Raw genomic sequence first — 13026 nt, forward strand, 5'->3', positions numbered from 1 at the left:
ATCAATGTCAAACATCACACATTTTTCATTTCAAAATTGAAATATGCCGAATAAAAAAATTGCAATATTTGGGTCTTTTGAAGACTGAAAATTTATCACAAAATAGCTTCTTTCGCATTTCATTTAGTGTTTTGTTTTAAGATCCATTTATACCAATGTTGGGTGTTTGTGATCCTTCACTTACAAACATAAACAAGGCAAACCTCACTGGACTGGAACCAATGATCACAGGTAGCCAGTGTGCCCAAGGGACACACATGTTGCATCCAAAGACTGATCAGAATATCATACGTTTTACATCTATCTGTAGATGTCACTGTCACATTGTGAAATCAGTCATTTCATGAAATGACTAAGAATGTCAGTCATTTTGTGAAACGACAACAAGGGCCAGCCACTTAGTGTCATTTTGTGTGAAAACAATTAATATTCTTCAGTCATTTCATGAAATTTCATTTCATCTGTATATGGTAGACAGGGGTTTTTGAGGTTTGGCTGCTCTGGACATGGCAAGTATCAAACAAACAGGTGTAAATGCTTCAAAACCAAGCTGAATTGCAACAATTGCTCCCTTCATAGTGCTTACTGTTAGTGGTAATAAGTGATCTTGAAACTGTTATCTACTTTGCTAAATTAAGTTATTAAATGACTGATGCATCATGTGATACAGAGACTGATGATGTACAGAAATTACTGACACTTTGCGAATACACACTGATAGAAGGGAGATCACTCTAAATTTGTTTTTGTCGTGTCGTCTGCAAAATCTAGCTATGGCTACAAATAGATTTGCTTTGCATTCCAATAAAAAAAAAATTGACAAAATGTTCAAATGTAGTCCCTATGAATATTAAGAAGGGGAAATTCTGTGGAGACATTACTAAAACAATACTTGTGGAAAAAACAGCAAGATGCAAGATTTGAATCACTGATTTGCACAGGCTGGCTGAAGTGAAGATCTGATACCCATGCTTCAGTTCAAAATTAACACAATTAAGATAAATACATTGTTCACTGGTCCCTTGAGGTCCATGGGTTGTTGTACCATCCTTGTTTGTATATGGTCCCCTCATCCATCAACTCATGCCATCCTTGTGACCAGTGAACACCTCATATTACCTTACCTCACACATAAATGTCATTTTCTGATTGGCTAAGTGCTCTTCTGTTATGATCAATGTACCCTACATCAGGCAAGGTACATTGCAATGTGCCCTGCTACTAATGGCAACTCATTCGGTACTTCATGGAAGCACCTCTTTATCTTCAATAACATTGAAGTACACATGATGCAAAGAAATTAATGGTGTTTTGCGAATGCAAATCGATGGCAGGGAGATCACTCTAACTTTGTTTTTCTTGTGTTGTCTGAAAAATCTAACAATGGCTGCAAAAACGATTTGCCTTCATTCCAGTGGATAAATTCTGACAAAACATTCAAATGTAGTCCTTGCAAATATTAAAAAGGGGAATACACAGATGAACCCCTCATGACCCGTGAGTGAACAACTTATAATGTCATCCTTGGTGACATTACATTTATATTGCAGATGCCTAGAGTGAGTGAGTGAATCATATTTCATACTCATTATACAAAAGGATTTACATGTAAATGCAGATGGACCACTCAATACTGTGAGTGTATTTATTCAACGTTAAACAGTATTTAAGTGAGTGAAAGACTGTTTAACACCTGCCATGGAGGTCACAGTATTAAGATGAAGCCCTCTCCAAGTGATGATCTGCTGGGTCCCTGTACACCTGCCTGCTTCATGACCAAGCACATTAACCACTAGGCTACAGCACTACCCCCTGTTTATGTTCTACAGTTAACCTGCAGATTTGCATATAAAGTGGTTACTACCACTCTTCACCTTTCACTGATCCAAATATCATGGTAATATATAGCACTAGGCTTGGTACTGACTCCTGACACACTTCAGTGTGTAAGACATAACTGCTATACAGGTGGGTGTTGGTATATAAGGTCAAGCTAGGGTCTCATGACAGGTACAATGTGAGCAGGTCAGGGGAGGCTACTCTGTCAGACACTACAACACTACACCTCAGGCAATACGAAGCATGGGATGATACATACACTGGGACAATATGGGACTCTGGGCACACAATAGTCGAAGTTAATGCTCATATATTAAATATCAGATATTGAAACTGAGATCATTTTTGGTCAGGTAATATCTTTTCTCTTTGGTCTGTACTGTAGACATTATTTTAACATGACATGAAGTGCTGTTCACAGTACTCATTATAGATCCCATTTCAAGCATTATTACATGGAAGATCTTTAAGGAATTCTGACATCCATAGAAACATATTCACATTAAAGTAATTCCATTTTAATGATTTATTTCTAGACTTACACTTCAAACAGTACGTAACTGTCATTGTTAGAACATACCACAAAGAGTTATCCCCCTTCCACAGCAGACAGCATCAATGTAGGTGGCAATACAGTTTGAATTCCATTTGTAGGGTTACTGAGAGTATTTGAGTATACTGACAAACAGTGGTAACAATGTTTTACTGAAATTAAAGTAACCAAAATGTAAATAAATGATGAAACCAATGCTCTTACATATGTCATGATTTTGTCATGTAATCTTTGTTTTTCTTTGGAGAATGTGAAACTGATTAAATCCTCACACATACATAACAGCCCCACTTTTCAACCAGCCAACACAGTATTTCTGCTGATGAAGGGCATGATTTACAACAATAGGAATTGCATTAACCCTTTAAAACCAGAAACAAGCTACTGCACCAGATGGACAGCTATAATTCACCACATATTTATAGGTACAACTTAACACTATTCACATGTGAAGAAACACATCAAAAACCTAAATCCTACAACACATTCCCACACCTGTGATTCTGATAACCTACTGACACTGCTTCCACCTCTGAACAACCATCACACACCTATAAACAAGGCCCATTAGACAGACATTGACAGGTTCTTATGTTATAAAAGATAGATTTCTAAAATTCTTGCTTTGCAGTAAGACTTTGGTGTTCATGCTACCTCCTCCAAGCTACCTTCTCTTATCCTGAACTTGGCCTTGGGCTATGATTGTGGACCTGTATGGCCATGAATCAAAATATTGTCTCACCATGTCAAGCAGTGAAGTGATGGCTTGTCCATCCATCATAACTGCCTACACTGTGTTGAGCTACAAACCTGTTTGTGTACTCTGGACCCACCAGCATGGTCCTGGCTTTCCACACTCACATCCTCCATTGACTATGACCCAGGCCATGGCATTATCATGAAATAATAATTCATGTTACCAAAATTCATTATTAACCGTAACCAGTACAAGCAATACATTAGCACTTAAATGTTAGGAAAATATAAATACAGAATATTAGTTTCATCATGTATCAGTAATTGAAAAAGGTATAAGTTATGACCACACAATTTCACAGATGTTCTAGTTAAAATCCTAGCCTGAGGTAATCAGAACTCCATTGTAAGACAAACCATTCACTAAGACACGGGTTATGCCTACCTTCATTAGTGTAATTATAATGTTTCAAAACTTGAATAAAGGTTCTAATCCTCCTGGACTTTTGAACTGTAACTGTCTAAATGTATTTAACTTCTAGTGGCTACTTGATACTACAGATACAAGGAAACAGAAGTTCAAAACATCTGATTAAAGACATGCACTGCACTGAGCACCTTATTATCTAAGCACACATACAGCAGAACCATGATCCCTCCACACTGACTAACGTGACTGTGACTCATAGTTCCTCTGTTAGCATACATGATCGTTACATTAGCTAACTCAATAATCTTATTTATAAATCTGTAGTTTAATTTCATATTTTGAGAGTGTTAAGTTCATTCAACACTAAATCCTTCAGCATGAATAATCATATTTACAAGATTGATATTAGTGGGGCAAATAAAGGTCAATCCTCGACAAACTTTGAATAAATCACTTCTGATTAAGGGCACTCATGTTGTACAAATTCACAAGGAAAACAGGATCAAATCAGACTGGATATTTGTGGTTTGTTTAGTCTGTGTACAATGCTATTGCCTGCTTGTCTTGATACTTAATCTCTAGTTTGTTTTCAGGATAAGGTTTTCATACACAAATGGTTTATTTTAAATTAGTCCACTTTTAGACCTTGGAGATTAACCTGCAAAACTTAATATTAACTACTCTGGTTTCCAGGAGACTGACTCTGTGTGTGTAATATATACACCAAGCCAGTGTGTAAGTGAAGTTTACGCCATTTTCGCAATATTCCAACAATATCATGGTAGGGGACACTAGAAATGGGCTTCACACACTATACCAATATGGGGAATCAAACCCAGATCACAATAAAGCTATCCCACCCACCTGTATTCCATCAGACTGTCAGACTGGTTGTCACTCATTGTGTCCATGAGGAGAATCTAGTAGGGCAAGGGTGACATCTATATTCCATCAGACTGTCAGCCTGGGAGTCATACATTGTGTCCATGAGGAGAATCTAGCAGGGCAAGGGTGACATCTATATTCCATCAGACACACAGACTGGGTGTCATACATTGTGTTCATGAGGGGAATCTAGCATGGCAAGGGTGACAGTCTATATTCCATCAGACACACAGACTGGGTGTCATACATTGTGTTCATGAGGGAAATAATTAATAAGCAATGGTGACAGTCTATATTCCATCAGACTCACAGACTGGGCATCATACATTGTGTTCATGAGGAGAATCCAGCTGGACAAGGGTGACAGTCTATATTCCATCAGACTCACAGACTGGGTGTCACACATTGTGTTCATGAGGGAAATCCAGCTGAACAAAGTATGTATAACCTGATTACTTCTTAACATCCTTACTGGGAAGCATGAATGAGATTTACTATAAAAAAAATGTTTGAAAGTAGGTTTGTCTATTTTGACCATTGGAAACACTGATTTGTAAGGCAGAAATATATAATGGAAACTTTCAGTGTTGTGATCCTGCTCCTGCCTCAGACACTAGACGATAGCTCATTGAAGCAGATAGTGCTAAATCTGGCATGAGCATAAAGATGTATTGCTGTATTCAGTGATTCAGAACTTGAGGTGCCTGGAGTGGCAGTTCTCTACAGGATCGGGGAGTATGCATGCATGCAGTATATAATTACATTGAAATAGACTGACACTATGGCAATGTAACACCAAATAATTTCACAATATATTCTTGGTTTTATTTGGTTTTGTTGATTTTGGACAGATATTCGGATAAGTAGAAGAAAGAAATCATTGTGATAACTGTAACCCCCAAACCAAAACATATGGTGCAAAACCCATAAATAAATGTCTCTGATACTATCAATCTTCAGTTATTGATCATCAACTATGGACCTATGTGTGTGAGAAGTATTAAGGGGTAATGCAACAGTTGTGTCAGTGTTGGACATTAGTCTACATGTGCCATGGATTTGTGGACATGAAATATAATGGGCTTCCATCTCAACACATATCTCTGCTGCTGACGACTAGCACCTTTGTCTTCCCTTATAGTACAACAGAAGTATGTTGTAGGGTTTGGTCCAGAATATCCTTACCTCTTGGGAGATATAGACACTATTGAAACTAACACACAAAATATGAGCAAAAAGTACTTGACATCCATGCCTTATATCAGAACCAATCCACTTTGTTTCTACATGGAGATGACATTACTGCACAATGTATTCATACTCCAACTGTCCTCAAAAAGTTTTCTACTTTCCACTAATGTCAACAATTCAAAACATAGCGGATGCAGGTGCCAGCTGCACAGGTTATCGTACAGCTTGAGGAGTGTATAAAGCATGTAGTTTGTTGTACAGATGAGACAGTACTTTGGACATCACTTTCCCCCACAACCACTCATGCTATATGAAGAGTCTAGCAAAAAGTGTGACTACCATTACCACAAATCAGCAACTCACCTTTCAGGTGAATGTGATCAAGTAGAGCATTGTTCCTGTCACTCACAAAGGAGACAAATCTACAGCAGTTCTACTCTAAGGGGGCTGTGTTCCTGTCAGGGAAAATCCTATCGTCTCCTTCAGTGGCTGTGATGACCATGGCTGGTGGATGTTGTAATACAACCTTATCTTTGTGCCCAGCAGACATATGGGGATATACTGTTACTGTAGTATGTCCTAAATATATCTCTCAGTTTTCTCTACAGTGTATGTATGGGTTTCGGATGGTAAACAGCTTTGAGACTTGATAGTATTTGGATTTAAGGAAGATGTGTAAAATATCTTTCTTGGCATAGAAGTTGAGAACATGGTGAAGCATGAACATGACCCAGTGAGCGCTGTTTTAAATGAATTGCAACAAGTACACTTATTCATGACATACATCACATTAACCAAAAGGATTACCATACATATAGAAACAATGAATTATCTACAGTCTTCCATTCATACATATCCATATTAACCTTGACAAAACTTTAACATGGACTAGCATATATTTTGACTGGAATTACTTCTTTAGAAAACTAACTGTGACGTACCACACCGAACTCTTAGATATCATATCTTATTTTGCAGTTTTCCTAATTAAAACATCCACAAGCCTGTATCTGTAATCCAACCAGACCACGTGAAGGGTCTGCCCTGAGGGAGATGTTGGTCTGTGAACACTGAGGTAACTCTGTGCCTACCATTGATGTCACATGGTACACACAGTTCCTGGCCTCAAGCAGTTGAAGAATGAATACTCTGACACACTGTATAGTGATTATCACGGTCCATTTCACATCACAAGCTGATATTAGATGAAACGACTCACTGGGTTATCTAATAGGGTAACTGGCATTCTTCAAAATCAAACATAATTGCTGAGGGAGACAGTCTTACCTGAGTACAGAAAGACTATGGATGAATGTTCTCTTGGAGAGTATCTTTTGATCAATCTTTAAACCTAAGTACATACGAAAATATACATGACGATCCACACAAATCATCAACATTACTAAAAGATACATTTTGTCTCACTGGCATAAAGTTCTCTTAACATTTCTAGGCAAATGTGGAATGTGCATAAGTCTGTCTTAGGAAAAGTTATTTGAGCCATTTGATGTTCATAATACATACAGATTTCTAGATGTCTTGTGCCTCAGTGAGGCTGCTGTATTCACACATCTCACAGTCAATACCATGGGGCAAATTGGGTGAGATTACAGTAGCAACTGTCAGGATAATTATCAAACCATACAGACAAGATGGTTGTAGTACTGGCAGCCTCAGGGGCAAAGTAGCTCCCAACATCCAAAGTTATTATTAGACCTAATTATGCAACAATTTTACTGCCTGATCGTAGGAAGCTGTTATAGAATATATCTGTCTCTAACCCTCTGGCAAGAGCATCTAAGTGAGGGTGGAGGATTTTAAGCTGTTCTGTCATATAATGCAATAGTAGAAGGGAAGGTTAAATTTCATGTGTGAGGATATCCCAAAGTGAGGCAGGAAAACAATTAAACACATTAAGCAAGGATCACATGCATGGGTGAGGTGCAGGCACATCATGTTAAGATCACATGTAGGGGAGGGTGTAGGCAGATCATGTGCAAGGAGATCATATCATGATCAGCATATGTGAGGTGCAGGCTGATCACCTCATGATCACATGCATAGGTAAGGTGCAGTCAGATCATGTCTCGATCATAAATAGGGTTGAGATGCAGACAGATCATGTCAAGATCACATGTATGAGCAAAGTGCAGACAGATCATGTTATGGTCACATGCATGGGTGAGGTGCAGTCAGATCATGCCATGGTCACATGCATGGGTGAGGTGCAGTCAGATCATGCTATGGTCACATGCATGGGTGAGGTGCAGTCAGATCATGCTATGGTCACATGCATGGGTGAGGTGCAGTCAGATCATGTCTTGGTCACATGCATGGGTGAGGTGCAGTCAGATCATGCCATGGTCACATGCATGGGTGAGGTGCAGTCAGATCATGCCATGGTCACATGCATGGGTGAGGTGCAGTCAGATCATGCCATGGTCACATGCATGGGTGAGGTGCAGTCAGATCATGCCATGGTCACATGCATGGGTGAGGTGCAGTCAGATCATGCCATGGTCACATGCATGGGTGAGGTGCAGACAGATCATGTCTTGGTCACATGCATGTATGAGGTGCAGGCAGATCATGCCATGGTCACATGCATGGATGAGGTGCAGACAGATCATGTCAAGATCACATGTGTGGGTGGGTTGCAGGCAGATCATATCATGATCACATGTAGGGATGAGGTGCAGGCAAGTCCATTTGTCTTTGTGACCTGTAATGGCATTCATATGTACTTCAATCTGAAATTACATGTCAAATAATAATGTCCTTTTAAACACTCCACATACAAGTGACGAGAATGTCAGCAACAAAAAGAACTGTTCACATAGTCATGCTGAAATCCTTAAACAGCACATGGTATGTGATTTAAAGATCCTTTGATATTTTGACTCATTGTGATTGTGAAATTTTATTACGTGCAACTACAATAAGACATGTTTTACCACAAAAATGTACATGCAGGCTAAAAGGGTGACTGAATGGGACATGGATGGTTACTATGAATTCAGATCTTGAGTGTGTGAACAACTTTAATGCATTTACAACTATCAGATGGTGGCCTTGAGGCAATGGTCTTGAACACTCAAGAGGTCAGCATATCATGTCCCCTTCACAGCATCCATGATGTCCACCTCAAGTCAGCTTGAAGATGAGTGATGAGTGACGGATGGTGAGAGATCTCTGTGTACTCATTGTTCCTAGAAAGTCAGCTGTGATACAACAATCACAATGAAACATTGTGGCACCTTAATGGTATCGAGAAGCCAAAAATATTGCAGTTTGTAGAGCCATTTTGAGTGACCGAATAGCTGCTTATGACTTTCAAACCAGTCATCTCAATGTAGATGATTACTGTAGCTTTTTGCCACCAGAAATGGACTTCACACACTGTACCCATGTGGAGAATTAAAACCAGATCTTGGGTGTGACAAGAGACGTACCACTAGGGTACCCTACTGCTCCTATTGAGTGTTGGCCTTGGCAGAGTAAACCAAATCACAGTAGAATAATGTGGTATCCACAAACCACTGCTGTCACTGGAATATGAAATCTGACAGTGAACATCAGCTTACATAGAGAGTCATTGAGGCAGCATATAAATTAAGAACACATCCTTCAAACTATTTATTAGCATATGTTTCCAGTCAGTGTGACTAAAGTTTTCTTTCACTGGAATGAAGTGATTCAATCACAAAGATGCAATGACTAAAGGCAGAGCTATTCAGGAATCCTATTGACTAACAATAACTAAATTCACCAAATGAATACCACACCTCTCACAATACAGGACTTGAGTCTTGACAAACTGAATGATTTCTTCTCATCGGTTAACCAACATGGTATCTGAACTGGAAATAACACTTAGTCAAAGTCCATTACACTCTTATTGACACCAGGAGGCAAGCTCACAGGAGCAGCATACAATAGACACGGTGAGAAAGTCCATCCCATCGCCAGTATCATGTCTACTAGGGAAGGGCATAACAGTGGCTAGGGTGGAATGTGTGGCATTATCAACAGGAGGACACTGAAACTGTCTTTATGACAAAAGATGCAGTGTTGTTTTTTGTTTGTCTATTTTGCACTTGAATGGCTTTGATGCATATGTGTCTAAACACGACAAAATCATATCTGCTTTGGTTCTTAAAGTACTTTTAAAAATTGTTTTATCAAATGTCACATACACTGATTTTGTACAACTTTCTGTATGCTTTCTAGTCTAAAATTGTTGTTGCTATTGGTTGGGAACCTTTTTACAGACTTGATACATATATGTGCAGCTTCAGATACCTTCAACAGCAAACTTCCTAAAAGAATCTTACTCTGAGATTGCACCAGCTCAATCCAGCTCTAGTGGGGAAATGTGTGCACCCTTAATTTGAAAATGATCCTTCAAACATTCAATGTATCTTGTCAAAGTTCTACACCAGAAAACATCGCTGAAATATCCTTCCACCCACCCCACTCCCTAATGCCATTCGCCCATGGGAGCTTGTATATTTTGATCTCTGAAAGAATTTATTATGAAAAGAATCTAGCACTTCATCTACCTGTCAGTTGTGCATAATTTCCTTCAATGAGTCACACAATCCTTCAAAGAGTCAACATATTCTCCGTGACACAGAAAAACTGTCCAAATATTCCATTACTAAAAAAACTCACCTTTCAACTGCTACCTGCCCCAAACAAAAACACTCTATCCAGCATTTTGGTGGACATTCCTAAGAGGATTGTGCAGGAGCTTGTTGCTGAGGAATGCTAAGCTGTGCCCTGCCCCCCACAGACACAATGCATGCTAATCCTTGTTCACTCAGATCAATGATTGATGGTTCGCAATGACTCTGATGTCGACGGAACCAATTTACTGCAGGGTGTCATGAACACTGTTGACAGTGGGCAGCAATCCCACCTGAGCATGTTGCCAACATTCAAAGTCACCTATTTCACTTTTTGTATGGGCATTTCAAAACAGGGTGCAACAGTTTGAAATTCTCACTCATGAAAGCCTTCAATGGTTCTTATTGTGTGATCACAGCCATAGCATTCTTAATTTTCAACAGTGGAGATTACATAAATGCTCTGCCATTCCTGCTGAGTGTGTATGCCTTTTGGTCTTCTCACATGGTACCCAATGTTACAGCACCATCCAGATAGATTTCTTTCAAGTCAGCCCTAGAAATGTTCTGAGTCAGTCATTAGTGTATGACAACAACCTGTAGCGTCAAGGCATCCCTAAACACAATCCATGATGAAGCACAAACACCATTCAAGCAAAAATAAACCCAGAAATGGGCTTTGCACATTGCACCCATGTGGAGAATTGGACCCAGGTCCTCAGCATGACGAGTGAACACTTTAACCACTAGGCTTCCCAACGCAAAGGCAATAACTCTGGTTATGTCTTAGTACTTCATCATCTATATAGCCGTAACAACTGAACAGGTCAATCATCTCACACCTAGTGGCATTATATTTCTGATTTCATTCAAATTAAACCAGACTATCTTCACATCAGTTGCTGTGTTGATATGAACAGACAGAACAAGCATAGTCCATAACCAGCTTGAAACCGACACAAGCGAGCTCCATTCTAGCTGCATGTTCATGAGGCAGACACAAACATTTCTACATGTGCTGACAGTCTAGGAATGAATGACTGCAACTGACAATCAAATTCTGGTAATATCATTAACTAGCAACATTGATCTGTGAGTCCATGATGAGCAGGAACAGAGATATGTGACACCACTGTCACCCAAGTCACTGAAACAAGAGGTGTATGCTAGACCATATGTACTATCAGTGTCACAAAACTCATCCTAATGTCCCTCAGGTCGTACCTACAAGCCAAACACTTGGTGATGGTAAATAGCGCAGAAACAGGAATAGAAGTGATCACATTGGATCTTTGAATAGATAAGTCGTTCTGTAAATGTAAATGTAAACAAACGAAAAGACCAGTAACTGAACTACATGAATGAATTTATAGACTGTCTGTTACCATGTAGCATCAACAAATGTGTTTCTTTCCTTGATACCTGCCTCTATACGGTATCCCCCTGATGCCTCTACACAGCATCCCCTGGTTATCCGAATTTAGGCTGCATCACCTGATACCTGCCTCTACACAGCATCCCCTGGTTACCTGCCTTTAGACTGCATCACCTGATACCTGCCTCTACACAGCATCCCCTGGGTACCTGCCTCTTGACAGCATCACCTGATACCTGCCTCTACACAGCATCACCTGATACCTGCCTCTACACAGCATCCCCTTGATACCTGCCTCTTGACAGCATCACCTGATACCTGCCTCTACACAGCATCCCCTGGGTACCTGCCTCTTGACAGCATCCCCTGATACTTGTGGCCTTGACTCATCCCATTGGTTTCATCACACAGCAGTTTTACACATGCGTTAATTAAGAATAAACAAGATTACTCTACATACTTGTATTTCAGGGTTTATTCACGCAGTTTTTCAGCTGCTCTCAAAATGAGCAAGAAGAATTCAACACTGAAACCAAACTGTGAGCTTCTGCTGCATCAGAATCTAAACCATGAGGCATTTGTACTTACTGATGAGGTGATCGCACTCTGAATGTTTTACAGCATGTCACATATTATTTCATCATCACTATGAAGTAATTCAGCTTATGGTATTGCCTTTCACAAACAAATGACCATGTTTGTCCACAATCATCATTCCCTGCAACTCACGTACCTCATCAAAAACAGGAGTTAGAAGAGTGACCACAATTAATCATAAAGCAATGTTCATTCAGCTCGTATAAAATGCTATTTTCCAATAGCTATGAATGTCTAAAGATATCTGTTTACTGTATCATGGAATAACAATTTATACAAAGATTCATCATTATTTATCATTACCACCACAAACGATATATTAGGATTCAGATATTAGGAAAACATAAAAATAAAATATTATTTTCATCATGATAAGTATATCAGTACACCATAATATCTGTATCAAATTAACATCAGCAAGCAAGTGTTAAAGCACTGTTATACTGCAGACATCTCCTCACATAAGCGTACCCAGTGAACTGTGTGCAGTAAACTAAGACCATCATACTTATTTCACCTAATATATACAACAACTGGTCCAGACAAAACAGGGTCCTTATTCTCGTAACATTTGTAGCCCTAAGAATTCTTAACTTTGATTGTAGCCTATGTGTTAAGAATGGGCTTAAGAACTTCGCAGGGCTACGAACGTTTCGAGAATAGCTCTTTATACCTATGTGGTTGTTATAAGCGTGTTATCATAATTGTAGTTTACTGTATTCCATAACAAGCCAGAATATTTATTGTGTTGTATATCAACAATCCTAGTTGTCACTGAAACTTTACATAATATTGGAGTGTGTGATAGATGAAGTAGTTCTGTGCAGCCCCC

The 13026-nt window shown here is 39.2% G+C and overlaps 1 protein-coding gene across 6 annotated transcripts in view; it reads right to left on the reverse strand.

The window, feature by feature from the left end:
- LOC137255612 (serine-rich adhesin for platelets-like) overlaps positions 1-13026 on the reverse strand; it is an 84682-nt gene that overhangs the window by 33899 nt on the left and 37757 nt on the right. The gene's annotated exons all lie outside the window — the stretch shown is intronic.

Source organism: Haliotis asinina, chromosome 11 (assembly GCF_037392515.1).
Source record: "Haliotis asinina isolate JCU_RB_2024 chromosome 11, JCU_Hal_asi_v2, whole genome shotgun sequence".
In the NCBI taxonomy this organism is placed as follows: domain Eukaryota; kingdom Metazoa; phylum Mollusca; class Gastropoda; order Lepetellida; family Haliotidae; genus Haliotis; species Haliotis asinina.